This window comes from Ochlerotatus camptorhynchus, unplaced genomic scaffold (genome assembly GCF_037179485.1).
Source record: "Ochlerotatus camptorhynchus isolate MF236.1 unplaced genomic scaffold, CSIRO-AGI_Acam_v1.1 ptg000167l, whole genome shotgun sequence".
NCBI classification, from domain to species: Eukaryota; Metazoa; Arthropoda; class Insecta; order Diptera; family Culicidae; genus Ochlerotatus; species Ochlerotatus camptorhynchus.
In genome coordinates, this window is record NW_027040657.1 from 2,592,263 (window position 1) to 2,616,407 (window position 24,145).

Genomic DNA, 24,145 nt, shown 5'->3' on the forward strand with positions numbered 1-24,145 from the left:
TTCCCCAAACACACCGGAGTTGCGTTCGATCGAAAGATACTGGGCTATAATGAAGCACGAACTACGTAAGCATCCGTTGTCACTACGGAGGAAAAACGTTGAAATCATGGTTGAAAGCAGTAAAACTGTCGATTCAACCGTTGTACAAAACCTTATACGCAAACCAAGCGTAATTTCATGACAATCGGTTGAGAAACTTATATTTGGCGAGTACTTCTAAGTGATGCAATTTAACTGAAGACACCCTTTAGCACAACATGACTAAAACACTGTTTCGGAAATTTTCGTCCTCATACGTGACTTCTACGTTTGGACCAGTGACGGATTACCACATTCGTTAGAAATGGGAGGATGCGTGCTTGCTTGGAAATTGTTTTTTTTTTGCGAACGATGCGATGACTCCTATTATGGGCCATGCCCGGACTGAATCCAATGTATGCACAAGGGCTGGCCTCATTCTTGCAGATTGAAATATGTGGTTAACCGCAATTTGGGAAGTACAAGCTTTGTGGTGTCTTAATTAATATTGATGTGCTCTCTTGATGAAAGAATGGGTTCACCTAAATAGTACTGATTGCATGTGGGTAGGATGGTGCTGTATCTTCATTAGTTGGCAATTTAGAAGCTACTATACCAGCTTTTACGATAAAGAATTTGTTTATTTTTTCTATAGATTAAACAAGATTCAAATTGTATTGACTAGCTAAACCTGAAGCACTTGAACGATGATTTATTCATCAAACACCATTAGCTTTAACGAGCAATTATAAATGATAATTTCCAAACTAGACCCAATTCAAGGCTCCAACTCATCATCCGCCTTTCACGTTTTCATTTCAGGTGCAACAATTATCCCAACAATCATAAAACTATCATCACTTCCCCAGTAGAATGGAATCCTCTGCATTATGGTGAGTATCGTAAATTCTCCGAAACTAGCGACCCAACAGAAAAAAAAATAGATGCCAGTATCATAGAACACCACTGCAAACGGGGGAAAAAAGCAGCCAACCAAGCCGAATGTGAAAGAATCCACCCAGCTGAATGACAATAAAGTTTCATCTCATATTTTTTCATGAAGATTTATCGTTATCCATTATTCATCGCGATCATAATTCCTTCTCCTCCTTTCCCGGCTGCCTGATGGCTTATGTTGGACTCCAAAGAACTCACATGTGTGCTTTGAGCGTATTTCGCCCGAATTTTTCTCGTTTTCCGCCAGAAATCACACGACGCAGAACTCGTCCTGTGGGATTTGGGAGATACTTTTTGTTCTGATTATCATTGTCTTCTGAAGGGGGAAAGCGACGACCAACTTTTCGCCTTACACGTTTACGGTGATTATAATGATGGTGTGTCTCCTTCCGGCATGGTGCCAAATATGTCCAGCCAGTCAAGGCCGCTCCGGTGACAAATGAAGCTTGGCCCTACGTGTTCATTTGTTGTCCGGTTTGATGGAAACTTTTTATGACCTCTAAATTGGCAATTGGACACCGTAGTCCATGGCATAGTCAATCGTCCTGTGATGTCATTTTAAAAGTAGATTTTTTCTTATAAACCAATGCTGGTTGAATATCTTCGATTGCAATCAGAATCTATTTGCCATTCGTCAGAATACGTCGCAATTGGTACTCGCTCTTTTAGCGCGACATACATTGTCTTACTTGGCATAAGGCCAACGAAAGCAGTCCCGGTTAGGTCACGATGCCCGAAAGCCAACTAAATTCTGCAAAGCTACTTTTTGGATTGCCTTGAAAATTGGACAGAAAATGCACCATTCTGAAGCATACCGATCACCCTTACCGAGGATGGTCTTACAGCTATCGGAAAGTTATATTTATAGGTCGTTTGACCGTCCTGAAGCGCTTTCCCATCGCATAATCCAGCTCGGAATTAAATTATCGTTTTTCAACCAAGGTGCACTTGCTCTCCGAATGGCTTGGATTCCACTAGAAAGTATGGAGTGAAGAAATTTACACCATCTGTCTTTTCGAAGGATAAAGCGCAGCACTGTGAAAAAAAAACAAGCTCCATCTCTAGTGGCACCCCGTCGAGTTGAATTGCCCTGGACAATATTTTTCAACTCACTCATACCGATGGTGACGACCGCTGTTTTCTCGCCAGATTGGTACCAAAGCACAAAATGCAATCCAATTACCGCCAGTCACCCGTGCTCACCTCTACATTGTATCCATCAGTAGCTTGGAGACTGTTGGGACCGATTTGATACAGCAGGATGTCTTCCTGTACCAGGGGCCATCGAGTCGTCCGAAATCGAAACCCCACGTGGAGATGGTACGGCATGCTTGGCTTCGGCTTGACGGGGAGGGCACTTCTCACAGTGGGAAATTGAGTTTGTTGAGTGTTGATGGCGATGGGTGTGGATTTAAAAAGACGCTTTGACCTTTGAAAGAGAGTCATTTCTATGGAGCGGTGCAACGTTTCTTCATCCAAAAATTTGCAGGAATATCCCTCCTCAACTATTTGTGTAGCTACGCAACTGCAAAAGTGACACTTACATTACTGCATAGATTGTGTGACTCTACTTGACTCGACTAGACTCTGAAGCTCACTGAACTTATCCTTGCATGTATCTAGTTTCACCCTTGAATATCTCTGAACTTGAACATGAAAATCTTGAACTGGACTAATACTTTTATTGATTTATCCATAAGCCTTTAGGCTAGTTCTAAAAGACAGCTCTAAATAATTATTTTGAAATCGGTGGAGTTGTTCCTTCAATGTGGACTATCTCAAGCTTATTAAGACCTCTACCAGGGGGTTTCAAGCCCTTTTATTTTCAGAGCGCGTTATATTGAAATACTGGAACCAATGTAGCATCGAGCGAGAACTAAAAGGAGAAGGAGTATGAGGTCCTCTAGAGCAGGGCTCTCCAACGTGCGGCTCGTGGGCCGAATGCGGGTTTCGTGATGGATGTGTGTAGCCTGTATCAAAGTATCAAAAGTATATTGCATCAAGACAACTTGTGTGCCAAAAACTTTAGCTGAAGAATATCGTTAAAGAAGATAGCTTCATCGCTTTAAGGGTCCAAATCATATCTCATCTAATCCAACACCAACACAGCCAGTTCTTGAAAGCATCATGGTATGTAATGATATATATATATACCTATATCATTTTTCTTGTCTATTTGATATATGTTACACATCGAAGATGCGTCACACATATCAAAACGACCAGGCCTACTGTGCAGCATTTAAGGGGCAAGATGATTCAGCAAACATCGGGCCTGTTTAAATCGAAGATTTAAACACGATGCTTCAGAATCCAATAAAAGGAAGAAACGTGGACATCTCGTACCGTACGTTCCGATTTTGGTAATTATATGATTGGTTGGTCGTTGGAAGCATCAAAGCTAGAAAGGTTAAGTGATGCTCCATTTTATTCTGACGGTTGGGACATGAGCACTCACTCTTGTCCTAGCATTTTATTACTTCTGGGTATAGCGCCATTACTCATCTTCTGAAAAGAGAAGAGGGGAAGGAAAAGGAGAAGGACAAAGGGAAAAGGATTATGTGAAATCTATGAACATAAACAATATTTTTGATTTGAAATATACAATATAGAAATGAAGAACGGCGCGGTGGTCACTACCCGAATCTTGTCACTATTATCAAGTCATAAAAAGTAAGGGTCCAAATCACATCACATCAAGAAGAAAACATGGGCGCTGAGGATAGTGTCTTTTATACTGAAGATCATGGGCTTAGCAAGGGAAAATGGTAAAACAAGTTTCTAACCAGGACACACTGGCAAAGAATGGTATATCGAATAAAAATCGTAGCGCTCCACGCTTGCATCTTTCAGGTTTGGTGTCTTCGACAAAGTTGTTGACATATATGAAGGCTATCTTTTGACATCATTAGTTAGCATTCTACAGAACATGTTTTTTTTTCGAAATAGTTGTTTGTTTTAACTTTTTTGACACTTTTTCCCAATATATCAAAGGTCCACAGCCTACTTAGAATGAGATATTCTACAAATTTGATCAATGGATCACATCTGGAAGGGAGAAGCAGATAGCAGACACGGAATTCACTTTGTAACTGTTCTTCTTGACAGTCCTACGCTTCTTAGTCTTTTGGACATCAACACACGTCGTCGCAATCTTCGGTCGCACTCGTTATTCACCATCCCTCCGGCAAGAACTAAATATGGCTTATACGAACCTTTGCGAAGCATGTCCCGTGTATTCAACTGGTGTTATTATGTGTACGATTTCAACGTGTCACGAGAAACAAATAAGCGTAGTTTTAAACGAGTTTTATGCTAATTTATGTTATTCGTTAGTTTTGTATTTAGTTGTAGAACAAGTGTCATTAGGGTAAACATTTTACCTGTTGACTGATAAACAATAAATAAATAAATATATTAGAGCCATTTCCTCTATATGGAGAAATAACATTCCTTCACTCTTCGGTACGTAGAAGTGGTTCAGCAAACACGTTTAGGCTCAGAATTTCAACAGATTTATACACTTTGAAAAATTCTGGTAAAATTATGTGCTCAGAGACTGACACTTACGAGGGTCATAACAGACGTTGTTGTTGTTTATTATTGACATTTTACATCCTGCGGATGCATTCATGTCAGTTCAATTGATTTTTGTGTAAACAGTGTGTGGGTGTGTTCAGAGTGATGTGAGGGTGAGTGTTAGTGTTTACGATACAATTCAAAATTCACTTAGCTTTCTTATCGTTTGCTCGTTTCCTGGTTCATCGTCTGCATGCTCATCTCATGGTTTACACTTCTTCTCCATAAATTTCTTCTTTACTTCTTCTATATATATATTCACCATCTTCATTCTTCATGATCTTCCATATATCTTTTCGACATTATTTTTCGATTTCTCCGTTCCTTCCTTGCACTTCATATTTATCTTCATTCTTCTGCATCTTCATAATCATTCATGTCTTCTGTAGTACTTTCGTTTTCTGCTTCATCTTCATCCTTTTTCACTTTATCTTCTTCGATTTCCATTCAGCATCTTCTTCATGAACTCATTTGCTTCCAACATTCATCGGTAACATTCTTCCACTGCATCTTCTTCCATTTCCTGTCCGACATCTTCTTCCATTCAGACTTCATTTTTCTTCTGCATCGCTTGCTTGTTCTTCATCCTCCGCTTCGTTTTCTTCCTATATCCTGCATTTCCCTGTCCATTCTATCTTCGCCTTTCAAAGCTTCCGATAAAGTTTGGTTTCATGCAGAAACTTCAGCAACCGCTTCTCATAATCATCGTCGTTGCGTAACGCCGTAAAAAGGCTTGTGGAATCGATTCCGTATTTCGTCCTGGCCGCTTCAAATTTTCTGCAGTGCAGAATAATGTGGCGAACGTCAACAACGGTCCCACAGCATTCACATGCTGGCGGAGCTGTTTTCTTCAGCAAAAATTCATGCGTAACCCTTGTATGACCAATGCGCAGACGAGTGAGTATGCGTTGATCGGCAGAGCTGTACTGATCGATCCACTTCTTCGTTTCCCTTTTGACCTCCTTCAGCTTCACATCTGTCAATTGTGCCCAACGTGCTTCCCATAGCTGACGAAAGACTTGGTTCATGTTCTTGATGGAATCAATTCTTGGTACGGCAACGTTGATTGGTGGACTGTTTCGTGCTTCACTGGCTAGACGGTCTGCTTCTTCGTTACCGCGAATTCCGGCATGACCAGGGATCCAACAAAGGTGGATCGGCCGTCCACGTAGTAAGCGCTCGATTTCCTGGATCCACGGATGCTGCGATCTACCACTCTCTATGGCCGAAAGACAGCTGGCCGAATCAGACAGAATTATAACACATTCGGTTGATGCTCTTGCAGCGATGACGGCCGACTTGATTGCAAAGGCCTCCGCCGAAAAAACGCTACATTGTGACGGAAGACCTATTGCTTGCTGAATGCTGCTACTAAATACACCTGCTCCAACTATGTTTTCGCATTTAGAACCATCCGTATAAATAGCCAAAGCATGGCTAAACCGGTTAGCCAACAACTCCTGCACGATGGGATGCACTGTATTCGGGGGGTCCCCAGCTTTCACCTTCCGTTTCACATCCCAAACAATATGCGGCTTGGGTTCATACCACTCTCGGTTGGCTAGACGTGTTCGTACAGCGATGTTTGGAAGCTCTACATCAATCGTCGCCAGGCGATCGGACGCTCGTTCCACAACTGGAAGATCGATATTCCTGGAATCCTTCTCCATCAAACGAATTGCAGCACGAATTATGGCTTGCATAATCATTAAATCGAATGGCAAAGTGCCTGCTTCAGCCATAATCGCTGGAATCGGACTGGTGACGTACGCCCCTGAGGCGAACCGGACCATCCGGTTGTAGATGGGTGCAAGAGTCTGCACCACCGAATCCTTCGCTCTACTGACGCGCCCGATACCGTAGATAAGTCGCGACGTGACGATTGCTGATCCAATACCCAACAGAGAATCGCGTTGCCCTCGCGGAAGTTTAGCCCCGATCATCTTCAAGATCCGCAGTCTAGAGTCGCACGTGTTTTTGACTACCTTGCAATGGTGTTTGAAGGACAGCGACCGGTCAAGGTTGACGCCAACAACTTTCAGTTGATTCGTCCTCGGTACAGCTGTACGGTCGATGAATATATCGTTGCTGGGTTCTCGACGGGCGTTGGGACTGCCGTAGAAAATGTTTGATTTTGTCGCGGAAATTGTGAAGCCGACGCTTTTCGCCCATTTGTCGACAGCTTTCACTGCAGCCTGTAGATCTCTATACAGAGGACGCTCCTTACTCCTCCGTACCACCAGCAAAATATCGTCCGCATAGAGAAGCACGGCAACAGTATGCGGCACCACTCTGAAAATCGGCTGCATCGCTATAAGGAATAACGTGACAGACAACACTGATCCTTGGGGGACTCCGTTCTCCAATGGCATTTCATCCGATAAATGTTCTTCCACGTTCACCCGGAAAGATCTGTCGGTGAGGAAACTGTTCAGTACGTTGAAAATGCGCCCACCCATCTGCCACTTACGCAGAGTACGCAAGATACCGTACCGCCAAGTGGTGTCGTACGCTTTCGACAAATCAAGCGATGCAATCAAGCAGTGTTCGTCCCGATTTGGCAATGACCTATCCAACTCCGCCAAGTATGTGTCGACGCCTCTTCCAGCTCTAAAGGCGTGCTGCCTCTTATCCAGTCGTCCATTCGACTCCAACTCAGTCGTCAATCTGCGGTTCACGATACGTTCGAACACCTTTGCGATGCAGTTGGTCAAAGTGATAGGTCGGAAAGCAGCAGGTCCAGATTCAGAACAGTTTGGCTTCGGAATTGGCACTATTATTCCGGTTCGCCAGCTGATAGGGTAAACGCCACTACGCCAGATTCTGTTTAGAAGCTGCAACAGCGCGATTTTGACGGATACAGGCAGACGTCGGATCATCGGATACCCTACCGAGTCAGGACCTGTAGAGACACTACGTCCTTTGTCGAGTGCCCACAGAAGCTCATCCAGGGTGAAGTCCGCGTTATATATCTCGTCGTTGTCCGGAAGAAAATCCACGCGATCCCGTTCCGCTCTTTCCTTCGCTGTTTGAAACAGTTGGGGATAGCTTGAGGTCGCTGATCTCTCACAGTAGTGCTCGGCCAGTTCTTCTGCTATTTCTTCCACTTTCTCCGTGTAGCCATCGGGTCGCTTGATAACCGCCTTGCTGTATTGTCGTTTGCCTCTCAGGGTGTTCATCGTCCGCCACATTTCTGCCGTTGTGCTGCTAGGTGATATTTTTCCGACAAAGTCCTTCCACGAATGTTCCTTAGCTTCCTTCACTGCCTTCTTAGCCGCTGCCTTCGCTTCCAGGAACTGCTTCAAAACATCCGTTGTGTCTGATCCTGCTATTCTGCTGCGCTTCAGTGCTCTCAGAAGTTTTCGACGCTGCTTAATCGTCGTTTTCACTTCCGGGCACCACCATGGTACCGATTTGGAACCAACTCGTCCTGATGTTCGAGGAATGCTAGCGGTTGCTGCTGATAATATCCGATCTACGAACTCATCAACGCCAATCTCGTCATCCGGTTTGATGCTGCTGGAAGTCAGTCGTTCGAACAATGTCCAATCTGCTTGGTCGTAGAGCCATCTTCTTCGCTTCGTGGCGATCTGTGAGAATTCAGGTGAAGAGACGGTGATTGGAAAGTGGTCGCTGCTGTGGGTATCCGGAAGTGTTCACCAGATAAATCTGGGAGCTAGCACCTCTGAACAGATCGAAAGATCTATGGCAGAAAACGAACCGTTTGCTGGATCCACCCGCGTGTGTGATCCGTCATTCAGGATTATCAGATGCTCCGTCAGTGTCTTTTCAGCGATGTAGCGGCCAAGCGCATTCGATGCCGTAGAACCCCAGGCGGGATGGTGCGCATTGAAGTCGCCAAGTACCAAAATTGGCACTGTTGCTGGGAGTTCGGAGATATGTAGATCGACACTACCGTCATTGGAGTCGGAAGATGGATGCGAACTGCAATGGCTTGAATATCACAATTGATATCGATGCGCTCGAATGGAACCCCTTCACGGATGGCAAGGCCCACTCCTTGCTGCCAGTATCGACGACTACCGGTTTGAAGAAGCAGGGTGTAGTTCTTGCCGACAAAGTCTGGCGCGACCACACGATTATCCACTTTCGTCTCTTGCAGCGCTATAACGGACGGTTCATGCTGGCTGATGAGCAATTTGAGCTCGCTGATGTTGGCACGTAGACCACGTATGTTCCACTGGAGGGCAATACATTTCGTGGGATGACTGTTGACTGTTGCTGATGACGAAGATGATGCTGACGGTCTACGCGTTGGACTTGACATATCGGCCGGATTCCAGGAGGAAACAGAGGGTGCAAGACACTCGTGACTGGTCCCACTCTCGTCCCCCTGAACATCCGTACTTTTCGACGAGTAACGAATTTTTCAGTCTCGGAGCACTTAATTTTACATGAAATGATTGTTTACGTCTCATCCTTTATGTCAAAGATGAATTCCGTCACGTGTAAAATTAGTTATTTCTTAGTATGTAGCTTAATCTATAATAGGCAGCTTATGCAACGTATCAACTAGATTCACTGAAAAAAATAAAAGGTCATATTTTCCACAGGCCAACATTCAGGTTCATGTCTTTTGGTGAGATGACCACTCTTTGAATGTTTCTACTGCTTTTGACATAACACGGGCTTGCACTTTTGGCTTATTATTTTGTCAACCAAATTTTCATATCCAAAATTCTCATATAAATACACTAACTGGATTCATGATGCAGTCTTCAGCAAAGTTGTTACTTATTGTTTGAACCACAAGTTTTGAAAGTCTGAATCAAATCGAGAATAAGTAAACCTTTTTATGATCAAAAGAGTGTAGAGGTATCATTTTTCATGAATTTTATCCAAATTCTCCCTACCAAATTCAAACTAAAAGTGCCAGCTCATCTTACAACCAAATGAGTCGAAACTTTCAGAGTCCAGAGTGCTTGGTGTTTTTCTCACCTAAAAGAACAAATTTAAGGGTTGACCCGTGTAAAATTAGATTTTTTTGTTTGTGGGCCAGTCTAGTGGTGCGCTTTCAAATTCCCACGCATGCACTTCTCTGAATGTGAATCGATTGCATCCAAATTCCCAAAGCCCTTCTGAAAAAAGCTGGAATGAAAAGAAGTGTGCGATCATTCGAATTTGGAGCGCGAATATATATGTATAGGGTAAATGCTCCTATATTTGCGGTACGTTAGAAGCGTTAGGTTCCTATAGTTGTGTATTGAGTCTCCATGTGAACGTAACGCTTCTAACGTACCGCAACTATAGGAGCGTTTCCCTTATATGAAAAAAGAACCGCACAATCCAACAGGGATTGGGAATTTGAAACTGGATTTTACCTGACGGTTTCAAATTGTTCAGTGAAATTGCAGGTCAATCCAGGCAGGATGTGGGTGTAGAGAGGGAAAAAAGCAAAACTTTTCCGCCAATCATGATTACAAACTGCTTCTCGCTTGGTGTGCAGGAACAAATCAGGTGGAAAATGTTCCCTCTCCTGACGCACAACTTTTCACTTTTCAGAGTGGAGCTTTTTTTTTTGTTTTCTGCAGACAAATGATTAAAATTGTTGCCAGAGGTATTTGTTTTGAGCTTCCCATGATATCTGCTAATAAATTTCAACAATGAAGTAGATTACCACACAAAGTTGTATACAAACTACGGTAACTATGAAGAGCGATGATGGCAAACAAGTTCCATAGAAATTATATGGATAGTACTGAATAAATAATTCAATTGAGAGTGCCACAAACGGGACAAGTGGGAAACAGAACTAGGGAAATAAAAGTTATATCACCTAACGAGCAACTCACTACCGGCAACTAATGGTCAGTGTGCTTAGCATCCAGTGTTTATTATTGTTCCAATCAATCATTTTTAATGACAATCAGGACGCAAACTAATACGAACAACGTAACCCAACTGCAGGGGAAACACAACGTAAAGGGGGAAAATGTTTTCACAATTTCCCTTAGGATGGCAGAAAAAAAGTAGCAGCCGTGTGAAGACGAATGAATTTATTACACAATCAACCCGAGCTAATATTAATCAATCTGATTTGAAGGATGGTTATCTTGGTGAGAGAGTGATTATTGCTTTGTTCTCAGTTATTGTTACGTCAATGAAAGTTGGAGGGCACAAAAAGAACACTCCAGGATAATGTCGCCGACGAATCACAACTAGCGTCGGTAGCTGCGAGGCCACGTTAAAATAGTCATCACCATAGCCATGCCTTCCGATTGACTGACTGACTGAAATTCTGGCATACTAACTTATTCTCCATTAGATCAATAACTTAAACATTTTGATTTTGTTAAATTAAATCTCTATTTTAAATATGGCTTAATAAAAACTGCATCGTAATCCACTCCAGAAAAAAAAATGTTTACCCTAATCCATCTGGCAACGTTAAGAAACACCCGCCTTATCACCGTGAAATTCATCCCAGTCAATAGTCATCATTGCAAAGAATTCACATTAAATTTATTTGCTTCAATGCTCCCAATTATCAAGAAGGAAGAGGAGAACAAAAAATGCGAAATCCCCCCGTGAAAAGAAACAAAGTAATTAGTTACAAATTAACGAAACTCATTTAGCAAAAGCTCCGTGCTAGCTACTGTTTTCCCATTCAACAAACGCCACCATTTCCGACGACAACGGGAGAAAAAGGTATAGAATATAGAGCAAGCGTAAAACTCTCCGTTGGCAACAATCAGGAAAGTTAAGTTTCCATTTTGTTCGGCCCCAAGTGGAGACGATAAATTATGCGCTGGATTCGCTTGTTTGCTTCTTCACTCTTATTGACTGCTGCGCCAATCCGTCAGGACTCGGGAGGTGTAAGAATGCCATATTTACATATCCTGTGTTTGTTCTATTTTTATTTTTCGGTTTTGAAGAGTTTGAAGTTGAACTCAAATGGAGGCACTTGGCTGTTTTCACCGTTTCCCTCCGCATGCCCATAAAATGTCTTCACAAAGTGTCATTTGGAAACAAACTGGCACAGGGTACTAAATAGTAATTTTACCAATATGCCCCACCCCAAGACACAGCGTAAGTAAAAAGTTTCAAGTTAATTTACGACATCGGAAAAAGCTGGAGGGGATTTACAGAGTGTTATTTATTCGAACTACTATTACACCGTTGTCCCAGTCAAGCGTTGAGGAAACTTTGACTTTACCACCTTCTATGTTATAACATACTGCACTAGCTGGGAACAGCTTGAAAAGCTCCATTACGACCTGCTGCGAAAAGTTAATATTCTATTAGTTAGTACCACAATTCGTTACATTTTAAAATTTGCTCTGAAAAGCCAAATTAAACGCAAACATTACTTCAAACGTGGCGTCGGTGTCTCGGTTGCATAAATAACGAATGAATAGTAAATTGGAACTACAAAATAACTACCCGGTTCAGGCAGCTTCCTAGAAGCTCTCCTCGGTGGCAAATAATCAAGTCGCTCGCCTTTGCTTCCCTTTCATGAATAGCAAAATAGACTAAAACAAATTTGTCCCAAAGTCAGCATCGGCCTGCACAGTGAGTCAGGGGTAAAATTTAACTGGGCAAAATGTATTACCACTCGGATTTGGCGTTCAAGGACACAATCAAATTAAACCATCAAGGGAGAACATCGATTGCGACCTTAATTGTGTAACAAATGTTCAGGGGAATTTACGTATTCTCGTCAATCTAAGCAGCGTCGCGCACACTTATGACGCTTACATTTATTTGTTGCTTGCTATTAGGGGAATTTACGTATTCTCGGCAACCTAAGCAGCGACGTTCTTTCTATAACCTTTTTCTCTATGGAACGCACACATATGCAGTATTGGTTTGTTTACAATCTTTTGCTGCCAGCTGCTCTAACAATTTCTGTCGAAAGAATTGTCAAAAACTGTTTTGAAACGCATTTACAAAGCTCCAATCTTCTCTAGTGAGAGCGAGTATTGTCGGCAACCAGTTTTTCTTCGGCAACCGTTCCATTTGAACTGCATGTAAATCTGCTGTTCTATTATCGGCAACTCGAAATCAGCTACAATTTGTAGTGCGTGTGTTGCATTTCAAGAAAACCTTACTAGATTGCTTTTTCTCAGTGGTAAAAATATAGTCAAATTGAAGCTGAAAGCATAAAGAATCATTTGTATGCATTCAGCGAAGTGTTTTCGTAAGAAAATCCAGTGAAAATAGTGTTTCAAGTTGGGTTGCCGAAAATAGTCTGTCATGCCGAAGCCGTCATTTCCCCTATATTCATTTCAATCGACAGAATTGTCCAAAATGGGTGAGTGTGACTATTATGGGCAGCCTCTTTTTCTTCGTCCACTTTTCCATTTGAACTGCATGTTAACCAGCTGTTCTATTATCGGCAACTCCAAATTAGCCGTATTTTGTAGTGCGTATGTTTCATTTGAAAAACTAGCAAAACATAATTGAAGATGCTAATTTCAAATAACAGACTAAAGTGGTAATTTTTATACTATAGATGAGGAGGAGATGAAAGTATAGCATTGATAGTTCCGTTTAGAGTACGGCAGTGTGAAAATTGCATATAGAGAGTAGACAGCGAGCTAGGGCAACTTTTAAGGAAGGTACAAATCGGTTTTATCATCTCTCTTTACCAAACTCCCCCTTTGAAGAGGGATGGTGAGAGGAACCCCCCCCCCCCACCACTGGAAAAAAGATATGAACGCCCCCACTTTTTCCCAGTGGTGCCAGGGGGGACACCCCTCACCATCCCTCTCCAAAGGGGGAGTTTGGTAAAGAGAGATGAAAAAACCGATTTGTACCTTCCTTAAAAGTTGTCCTAGCTCGCTATCTACTATCTATATGCAATTTTCACACTGCCGTACTGTTACGGAACTACCAACTCTATACTTTCATCTCCTCCATCTATCGTATAAAAATAACCACTTTAGTCTGTTATTTGAAATTATCATCTTCAATTGCACATTATCTCTACATTAGGGTAGGACTTATTTTTCGGATGTTCAAGAAACCTAGTATTCGTTCATTTATCTGGTTCAAAATGGCTTGGAAAGAGCCTGAAGTGCCTGTGAAATAACATTCGAGCAGGAAACTTCCGCCCCGAACATACAAATTTATTCTCGGCACGTTTTTATTTTTCAAAAATTAATGGAAAAGAATATGAAAAATCCAAGAAAATCAGTTTTTTTTTCCTTAGACATTTGAACAAATGTACATGTGAAAACATTTGTTCTATCTCATCATAATAAAAAAATTGGACCCTCAGAAAAAAAGGTCGATGCTTTGTGGTTTTTTGAATTCCACTTTATGCCATGATGACTTACAAAAAATGTTTTTACTCGTGAACTTTATTTAGAAAATTAGAAAAATGTGATTTTTTTTAGATATTTGATATCTTTTTCCAATATTTTTAGACAAATCAAAACGATTTTTTTTTTTCGGAGCGGTGAACTTTCCCTTAATCTAATAAATTTATTCCTCAAGATTAGAATAAGGTCAAAGATGACAAAGTTATGGCAGGTTGAAAATCATGTTTTCTTTAAATAAAGAAAAATTTAATAAAAAAAACCCATGTAAAACTCATACTTGATGCAGAATTGGATCGATATTGTTTCCTACAAAATAATTTAGGAATTTAGAATTTAGTGCAAAGATGATTGGATTGGATGAAAATTTAAAAAGTATCCATAATTTCAGTAAAAGCCAATTCTACATGGTAAAAAATTCACCTTCAAAACGTTTGCGCCATCTCTAAATCTAAACATGTTTGCTTCATGCTCGAGGACATCTCGTTCCACCCATTGTAGCACTGAAACTAATTAGGATAGCAGTGGGCTCTCTTCTCTGTTTTTATTGATCAAGCTTAATCAAGCTCCTTCCAGCAACATGATCGCACAATTAATCAAAAAGGCGAGTCCCCAAACAGGAAGATGCCCCAATGAGTGGGGAGAAGAGCCCGCCCTTTATCAACGAAATTATATCAACAGGAAGTTGGCATTCCCACTCTCTCCATTCAAATCGCTTCAATCGGGTGCCCTGATGGTCCCTTCGAGGGTTCCAGCCAATGCATAGCAAAACGATATAGTGGTTCCCAGAATTTCGTAAAAAATCGGTAGTTTTGGTCCTTATCGCAAAATATTAGACCCGATATATTTTTATTTTGTCATAAGGGTGACCATTTTTATGTAATGGTGGTCCAAAAAACCGATTTTTTTCAAAAATGACTTGTTTTTAAATTCATTACTTTTGAACCACTCGACTGATTTCAAAGATCAAAATATCAAATGAAAGGTAATTAAAAATGATTTTTAGCAAAACTATAATGATATTGTAAAATCGGGATTTTGTATTGAAAAACATTGATTGCATTACTTTTTTATGGTGTTCATGGTTTGTAGACAGAGGGTGCAATATGTTTTTATATTTACCTTGAAAATTTAAGCTTTTTTACACAACATAAAAATAAAATGAGACATGGTTTTTTTTTCGTTTTTAAGCTTTATTTTTTGAAATCATCAAGTTTTAGGTTTTCGCTCAATACTCCTATGCGACTAGACTACCGTCTATTTTAATTTCGTAGAATCGTTGATTGTGACTGCAAGTGGATTTGACGGGTTTTGTGTTTCGGACGCTTGCTTTTTGGCCTCTTCTTGTGTCTAACATGTGCAGAGTATCATTATAACGTCTAATGGTTTTGAAATTCCTGGTGGCGTGAAATATATTTTTGAGAATATCTTTTTGAGATTTTAGCAGTCACGTTTTGTTTGTAGTTTATATTTTATTTATTTCATGTAATTATCGTAAATAATAGTTACTCAATAATAGATAGTTCATCCATATATTCGTACTTTGACGCGAAGCGCTGTGGATTATAAGATGCTCGATGACCCTCGAGGGATCGATTTTGCTAACTGAGCAGAAAATCATGGATTTAACCCCAAGCTCTTCCACAGCACAATCAATCGCCACCATCATTTGTATATTTGATATTGAACAATAACCTCGGAAACAATTTGCATATCAAGCGAAAACGTAGTCCTGTATTGTCACGAAGCGTTATGGTTCTGAGATGCTCGATGACCCTGGAGGAATCATTTTTGCTTACTGAGCAGAAAATCATGGGTTTAATCCCAAGCTCTCCGACTCTTAAAATTCACTATCACTAAACAAAATTAATATGTTCTTTCGATAGCCGGCTATCGAGAGATTATATAAACAACAAATAAATAACACATACTTTTGGTTGCATCGCCAACTTGAGGTGAATCCTAACCGAATACCCTACCCAACCCTCCAACTCCGTAGCACTTATGAGGGTGTCGCTAAGTCGGTGGCCTCTCGTTAAGTAAGTACTACATCAACATTTCCTTCCCTATCCCTAGTTATGGTAAAGATGGGCGTGGCCGGGAATAGCGACAGTCATGCTTCTGTTACTCTTGTTTAGATTGGAACCAATGTTTACTCCTCAGCATTATTCCTGAAAGTAGTCTAACTGAGAATTTCAGAAGAGACGTGAGTGTCGCTAGTATCCAATCTACGAAGTATATCATAACAACGCTAACGCTAATACTCCTATGCGACTAGACTACCATGCGTCGTGACCATATTATAGTCGTTATAAATCAATGGAGATGCATGGTAGTCTAGTCGCATAGGAGTATTGAACGAAAACCCAAAACTTTACAACTTCAAAAAAATAATATTCACTAACGGAAAAAAAAACATCGCTGATTGTCTAAAAAAAGCCTAAATTTTTAAGGAAATATATGAAAAATAAAAATGATTTATGAAAAAAAATGATTTTTTGGACCACTCTCACATGGAAATGGTCGCCCTAATTAGAAAAATAAAAAAAATATGGGTCGAATATTTTGCGATAAGGAACAAAACTACCAATTTTTACGGAATTCTGAGAATCACTTCATCGTTTTGCTATGGAATATGATATGAGCAATAATAAAAATTCAAAAATTCAAAACGATCTCACCAACTTTCACTGTTTGTTCATCCTTCTGTTCAATTTTCGTGCCTACTTGTGAACTCGTTGTCCTTCTCTGCATCACCGCTAGTCGCTGCTAGTCTTCCGAAAGTCTTCCATGTTATTTTTGATGTGTTCTACGACATTTCGACGTCCATAATCTTTGTATGATGATCTTGAGTTCCTAGTTGCGTCTTATAAACCCATATCACCAGTGTGGAAAATAGACGGTGTCTCCGGATATTTTCTTAACGTGCATCACTCCATTATCGTATCGCATGTGCTCCATTTGAAGCTCTTCTTTCACTTTTACTTTGTTGACTCCATGGTACATGGATGTGAAACGATGGAATATTAAAATTTAACACAATTTAAAGCAATTCCATGCAACATTAAATTTTTTGACTAGAAATTAACACATATTTTAAATAGGGGAAATGGCTCTAATGTTGGCCTATGGATCTAAGATTGGGCCCATCGCTAACAATCTGCTATTTGTCAATTTTATCAAGATGAACGCGTCATTGGGACGGTACTAATGGATATTTTTGGTCGCTATTGAAAATTTAGTCGATTGCTGAATTTATATGTTGGCCCAAAATAGGGGCATTTAGGCCGACATTACATCCATTTCCCCTATGTTGATTAATTTCATTTACTTGCGGTTTATACAAATAGTATCAATTTTCCGTCATATTGTATCCTCAAGTGATCTTCGCAAGCGCCACATTTTATTCAGGATCTTTTGAATTACATGTGGTGATATATGAAACGCAAGTGAATTGTAGTGTCATCACTTACTCACACATGAAATCTGCCTGGGCATGGAACATTTATTATACACTCTACATTTATCTTAGTATTCTTAAACATTGTCGCGAAAAATTACTTTCATTTATCTGAATTATATTATTTTCAATTCGCTTGGAATATTCCTGGAAATCTAGTAGCATGTCATTTAAAATTTAGAAAACTGGTATCCCGCAAATTATTATGGATTTCAACACAGAATTCTCTAACAAAATCCTCCGAATTTTCTTGAAATACTTCTCAAAATGCTCTTGAGGAGGATCTTTGCAATTCTCTTGAAATTTGCCTTAGAATTACCTTAGAAATTTCTTCAGAATATCCTGCTCAAAACTTCCAGCCAAATCCTTTCAAAATTCTTATGCAATCCTTTAGGGATCCAATTGAAACTATCTTCAAACTAGCTTAAACTTCTGCAAAGATTTTTTAAGCTATGTGGAAAATTTGATTACCTTGGAATTATTATCCATATTTCGTAACAATTCTCCTCAGAATGTCTCTTTGATTAATCGATCGATCAACATATAAGAGATTTTCAGTCATAGGTGATCGTTAGATGTAGTTTCAGGATTGTGTACTAAACTTAATATTCAAATTCTATTGAAAGTCTCCCCAGAATTCCTTTATAATCATGCCTAGAAATTATCTACAATTCTTCTCAAAACTCAATTGGCATTCTCGGCATAATTCTCTATCCAATGCTTCGGAGTCTAATGTTGTCCAAGTCCAAGAGCCCTGTTTTTTTTTATAAAACACCATATTTGAGTCAGAAATCTCCCAAAGATGAAGAATGTGAAAAACTAGCCTAGCCTCTAATGATTGTAAATTTTCTCATGTAATCTTCAAAAAAAATCTTAGTCGAAGAATTCAAATGTTATTCTTTGGGTCTTATTGGTTTATAAAAACAAATGCTCAGTCTATCAATACAACCTAGTGCCGTTCGGTTAATGCACATGTAACTTAAACAAATTCCGAAACCTAAGCATTCCGCTAACAACCCAATTTCATTACTTCACTATGATGACAACCAAGCCTTTGAAACTTTTTCCTTATTAGAGATTTGAATAGATGTTTCTCCTTTACTTTACTAAAACCTTTGGTTACTATTAGTTAGGTAGGTTCCGATTCTACACATAGTAGTTTCATTTTTATACCTGTGATCTTGACATTTTTACCTAAGGGATGAGTACTTAACGGGGTTAGGTTTTTGATAAGTCTTTAGTGAGAATGACATTGACGAAGAAGTTAATTAATTAATAACCAATAAAATTAAATGACAAAAATTTATTCTCCAAAACAAAAATAAGAAATAACCGAGCATGCGATTCGAAATCAGGTAGGGGAAATGACGGCTTCGGCATGACAGACTATTTTCGGCAACCCAAATTGAAACGCTAATTTCACTGGATTTTCTTAAGAAAACACTTGGCTGAATGCATGCAAACGATTCTTTATGCTTTCAGCTTCAATTTGACTATATTTTTACCACTGAGAAAAAGCAATCTAGCAAGGTTTTCTTGAAATGCAACACACGCACTACAAGTTGTAGCTGATTTCGAGTTGCCGATAATAGAACAGCAGATTTACATGCAGTTCAAATGGAACGGTTGCCGAAGAAAAACTGGTTGCCGACAATACTCGCTCTCACTAGAGAAGTTTGGAGCTTTGTAAAAGCGTTTCAATACAGTTTTTGACAATTCTTTCGACAGAAATTGTTAGAGCAGCTGGCAGCAAAAGATTTTAAACAAACCAATACTGCATATGTGTGTGTTCCTTAGAGAAAAAGGCTATAGAAAGAAGGTCGCTGCTTAGGTTGCCGAGAATACGTAAATTCCCCTATTTGAGATCATTTTCCAATATGTTTAGACAAGTCAAAACGTTTTTTTTACGTAGGACTGCATCTTTAATTTCTATACTTGGGGGTCACATTAAAAAAAATCTAAATTCAGACTTGTAACGAAAAATCCCAAACACGGACTTAACAATAGAGCGTAAATCGAACGCACGACACATTACGCATCCTCACATGAACGAGCTCAATGCTCGGTTGACCGCTCACCAGTTCACCAATGAAAGGAAGGGAGGAGAAAATCAGCGGTAATAAAAGCGCTTGCCAAATCGTTTTCTTCATCAATTACGTTCGAACAACGGACGGATAAGTGTCCGTCCCGAGCAGTGTTGGAAAAGTCCGCGATATTTCACGAAGTTCTCCAATGGAAAAGTTCGCGAGTCATAGTGATTTTTTGCGAACTTTTCCATCACTGGTCCCGAGTATGACCGAAAATGTGCAGTAATCTACTCAGAGTAATGCTAGAATGAGGAAAGGCAAAAAGCAGCGTCCATAAAAACACCTGATGCTTCCCCCATCAGTTGCTGGCTGATAGGTGAGCTAGTCGGAGCTAGCAAATATCGTCAGAACAGATACGTATTTATGGTGGTAAGGTACAACTTATGTTATCTCTCAATATCATCCCGATTTGGAGAATCTGACAAATGTCTATTTAAAATTTATTTGATTAACACTGACGTCGGCACCATATCAACCTTGTTTGTTGAATATTGCTGATTTTGATGAACCCCCTCTTGCACTTGAAAAGTAATATATTTCTGCGAGATTTAAACATAATTATCCGATGCAATCAAGCATTAGTCACGAATATTATTAACTATTCTCTATATTGATAAACAAAAAAAAAAGTATGGCAGGGCCATCAATTCAAAAACGAAAAGGGTTAAGATCAGTGTTGGAAAAATATCAAAAAATCAAATCTCCCCAATACCCAAGATCACGCTTGATTTTCGTAGACAAAAATCAACAAGCATACAGCTGCGGTTGATTTTGCAAGCTGTGATATCGCAGCTCGGAATATCAAGCTGACGAAACTCACCAGCAGCAAATCTCAACAAACTGTGGTGAGATTGAGTTTAATGATTTTTGCTTTAAACCCGAGCGCAACCGAAACTTCCATAACGGCTGGCAGAAGCCATTTCGTGTATGCCATCGGTGACCAGTAAAAAGAGATAGCAAACTATACTTTCTCTTTCTAAAAAAAACTATGCGCAAAATAATGATTTTTGTGTCTAGTCAACTCTCCGCTTGATTTTTGCGAGCGGAGGCGAACCAGCCTAAGGCTGAAAGCCTCCTAAATAAAGCTAAATTAATTAATTAATTGATTTTTGCGCGTTGTGAATAGTCTCGCAATATGAAAAGAGCTTGTAAAATCAATATCAAGTATGATATTTTGTTACAATATCACGCGTGAGGGCGTATGAGAGCGGAAAAATATAATTTAATTGATTATTTTGCCAACACTGGTTAAGATAATTGATTATCGATCAATTAAAAGAACTAAATGCTCAACATATTCTTTCCGTCTATTAGCGGTCCTACGTTAAGCATCCGTTCATGCCCTTAGGCACAGACCCTTCTACTTTTTATTTCGGAACGGTGAACTTTCCCTCAATCTAACAAATTTATACCTCAAGATTAAATGACATCAATTTTTTTCTTCAAATTAAGATTTTTTTTCATAAAAATCCATGTCAAACTCATACTTGGTGCAGAATTGGGAAGATATTGTATTGAACAAACAATTTGGGAATTTAGTTATGATAAAAATAGTGCAAAGAGGATCCAAAATTAGATGGAAAATTATAAATTATCGATAATTTCAGAAAAAGCCAATTCTACATGGTAAAAATCCTCCTTCAAAACGTTTCTCTAAATCTAAAAATGTTTACTTCATGCTCAAGGGCATCTCTTTCCAAGCTATTTTGAACCAGAAAAATTAACATTTATTGTACACTAGTGCGTGATGATGCATGATAGTTGTCTAACACCCATTGTAGCACGAAAACTAAGTCCGACAGCAGTGGGCTCTTTTCTCTGTTTATCTTGATCAAGCTTAATAACCTTTGATTGTCCTCAACATATCGCTGTATGAAGGTCCAAAAAGGGATCAGGTGGATCGATAGCCAAAGTCGGCTATATGTATCCACGGGACAGTAAGGAATCTCCTTCCAGCAACATGATCGCACAATTGGTCAAAAAGACGAGCCTCTAACAGGAAGAGGAGAGAAGAACCCACACTTTATCCACGAAATGATATCAACAGGGTGTTGGCATTCCCACTCTCCCCATTCAAATCGCTTCAATCGGGTGCACTGATGGTCCCTCCCAATCCCATTATTGCTTTGTATATGCAGCCATTCTATAGCAAAACGATATGGTGGTTCTCAAAATTTCGTAAAAATGGGTAGTTTTGGTCCTTGTCGCAAAACATTAGACCCGTATTTTTTTTGTCATTAGGGTAACCATTTCTATGTTGTGGTGGTCTAAAAAATGAGTTGTTTTTAAATTCATAACTTTTAAACCACTCGGCTATCAGATGAAAGGTAATTAAAAATAGTTTTTAGGAAAAATATAATGATGTTAAAATATTTAAGAAATATAACTTATATAATTTACAAACGTTCAAAACAACATCGCTGATTTATTTTTATGTTGTCTAAAAAAGTCTAAATTTTCAAGGCAAAATATAAAAAAAAAAATTTTTTTTGAATAATTCATTTATGAAAAATAAAAATATATTATTTTTGGGACCACTCGATAAAGAACAAAACTACATTTTTTTAACGAAATTCTGAGAACCACTAGAACGCTCTAACCAACATACGCTGTTCCATAACCCTTTATTAGCAAAGCTTTGATATAATCACAACGGACTGGCCGTTCAGAATAGTTCAACGGATGTGAAATGAGGGAACATTTAAATTTAACACGATTTAAAGTATTTCAATGCAAAATTTAATTTCTTTTTCAATATGTTATCTTAACTAATTTCCGGAAGCATTTACTTGTGTTTTATACAATTAGTATCAATGTTCCGTCATATCGTATTTCAAGTGATCTTCGCAAACGCCACATTTAATGCAGGCTCTTTGGAACTACATGTGGTGAAATATGAAACGCACCTTTTAAAGTGAATTGCAAATAACAATGTCTAATGTCATCGCTTACTAACTCATGACATCTGCCTCGACCAACCTGGCAGAAAGCGCCGCTACCCTCACTGAACCAAAGGGCAGAGAATTAATATACACTCTACATTTATCTTTGTATTTTATATTGTTTACATCATTTACATCTATTATATCATTTAGAATTTAGAAAAGTAGTGTCCCGCTAATTTTCATGGATTTCACCTCAGAATTTCCTTAAAAATGCTTCTCGAAATGCTCTTGAGGGAAATTCCTCAAAATTTCCAGCCACTCCTTCCAAATTTTTCAAAATTCTTATACAATCCTTTGGGGATTTTCTTGAAACTATTTTCGAACTAGATTAAATTCTGCAATTTTTTTTTACTATATTCAGGATTATTATTGAATATAAGGATAATATTATTTCGTAATAGTTCTCCTCAGAAGTTCTCTTTGATTAATAGTTCGATCAACATTTACAAGATTTTCAGTCGTAAACTATCGTTAGGTGTAGTTTCAGAATTGTATTCATATCATCATTAAGTTTGCCTCATGATTAATTCATTTTAAATCCACTTCCAAGGGGCTTCTTGAAACAATCCTTGATAATGGTCTCTTCAGATCTACCTTACAATTCTCATATAGTTCTATTGAAAGTCTCCCCAGAATTCCTTTATAATCATTCCTAGAATTCCTCTACAATTCTTCTCAAAACTCATTTGGCATTCTCAGCATAGTTCTCTATCCAATGCTTCGGAGTTATGTCCACAGCTTCAGTCGCTGGAGTGTTGGCGATGAATTCTTGATTACCCGATTCAAGTTCTTGTTCAAGAGTAAATTCTAGTGGTTCCTGATGAAAACAGTTGTCTTCACTGCTTGATTCCTCTGGGACTGGGACTGTCTTGACTAGGTTGTTGGCTTCTTGCTTTATGAACTTGAAAAGTTGTGTCCTGGTAGCTCTGTGCTGGATGCTAGATTGTTATTATTCAGGAACTTCATAGCGGACACAAGCTCTTTGTTCCGTCTCTTGAGGAGCGCATCAAACATTTCCTTGGAAATTGGAGTGTCCAACTTGAAAAGAAGATGCAGTCAGAAGATTTGCATCATGGTGACCGAAATCCTCCCATGATAGTCTTATGGGCTGCAAGATTGTGGAAAAATTTAATCGTCCTTGTTTGTCAAAAAATGGTCTTGGATTTGGTTATTTTTTCTTGCAGCAGAGCATTCTTAATCGGAGATTTACGGAACATTTTCACGGCTGTTCGAACCTGCTTCAAAGTAACGCCAAAATTACCGTTGTAAACCTTAAACTGCATAAAAAAAACAAATTAGGTACTTGCATACGACATCCTAAATTCATATGTTTCCTGTATCCCCGATACCATCTTCGTTCTCAAAATCAACTTCTGGCTCTTCTGCCCATTTCTTAAACAAAACATCACACACTGCCAAATGGAGACCGTGATGGTAACACAATTGATGCCAATATCCGGACATCCTTCCAAACTTGACCATGAAGGCGGCAGCATCAGCTGTAGCCCCAACCACATCGTTCGGTTTAGCTTAGCTTAGCTTAGTCTGACTGCACGTATCGATAGTTGCACTCCGTGATTGATCTGAACCAGTGAAATTGTACAAAGAATCAACTGAATGGGGCTTGGTAGTAACCTGCCATTCTCAGTGTACATGTTCCAGTGACTCCTACCTTTAAAGATCAATAACGTCACCGGCCACGTCCTTGCAATCAGGTGGGAGAGGGAAGGAATGTTAGTGTGTGACTTTTGTTGTTTTGGGACCGTGTTTACCTCTGCATCCCACAAAAGTCACAGGAAGGAGGTTTTGTTAGTG

The 24,145-nt window shown here is 39.4% G+C and overlaps 1 protein-coding gene across 10 annotated transcripts in view; it reads left to right on the forward strand.

The window, feature by feature from the left end:
* LOC135701551 (stress-activated protein kinase JNK) overlaps window positions 1-24,145 on the forward strand; it is a 303,139-nt gene that overhangs the window by 236,628 nt on the left and 42,366 nt on the right. For 7 of the 10 annotated variants that reach the window (XM_065222389.1, XM_065222392.1, XM_065222397.1 and 4 more), the window contains one exon: window positions 841-911. The exons of the other annotated variants lie outside the window; for them this stretch is intronic. The gene's annotated coding sequence lies outside the window, so the exon portion shown is untranslated. The remainder of the gene's footprint in view (window positions 1-840; window positions 912-24,145) is intronic. 10 annotated transcript variants of the gene reach the window in all.